Source organism: Falco peregrinus, chromosome 12 (genome assembly GCF_023634155.1).
Source record: "Falco peregrinus isolate bFalPer1 chromosome 12, bFalPer1.pri, whole genome shotgun sequence".
NCBI lineage: Eukaryota > Metazoa > Chordata > Aves > Falconiformes > Falconidae > Falco > Falco peregrinus.
This window is the reverse complement of record NC_073732.1, coordinates 18,092,576-18,093,305: the sequence shown is the minus strand read 5'-3', so window position 1 is coordinate 18,093,305 and position 730 is coordinate 18,092,576.

The window sequence follows — 730 nt, the reverse complement described above, 5'->3', positions numbered from 1 at the left end:
TGCCACGCTGGCAGGAGCTGGGCCAGGCCGTGCTTACACCCCACGCCTGCCCCACGGCTCCTTGCTGCAGGAAGCACCTTGGAGCACCCGCGGGAGTCACGTTCCTAATTTTAACGCTTCTTTTTCATGCCTTACTGACTCGGTACATTTCATTTGGGGTTAGTGGTTTCCATAGGTGGCAGGTGTTAGCAGGTGACCTGTTTGGGTGGAAGGAATGAGGTTTGGTTGCAAACTCTGCAGAGGTTTTGAGCTAAGGAAAATGCAGGACAGAATGGAGGGGCAGTAATCTCCGCTGTTTGTATGGAACTCCAGGCACACGTTGGTCACGAAGCCAAACTGAAATCTGAAACATGGCATGGGCCGGGCTTTGCTTGCTTTGCAGCAGAGAACGAAATATAATTCTGAGGAAAAAGAAGGGGGAGGGAAAAAAAAAAGAAAAAAGCAACAGTAGCACAGGGTTTGCTATTCTAGGAAGGAGGGGGTGCTGAAATCTCAAGTCCCAAAACAAGTGTCCTGGCCACCAGGGTGGGGGGTGGTGTGATGGGGACGAAGGTTTTTAACCCACCCCAACCCCCGGAGCTTACCCTGCCGGGTGGGAGCAGCTCGCTCCTGCCTGGGGACCGTGGCCCCACTGCAGCTCCTGCGCGCCTCCTCGGTGGCACCGGCCCATCCAGAGGCACCGCTCTCCCGAGGAGCCTCACCTTGCCCGGCTGGAACCGCAGCGCAGCTC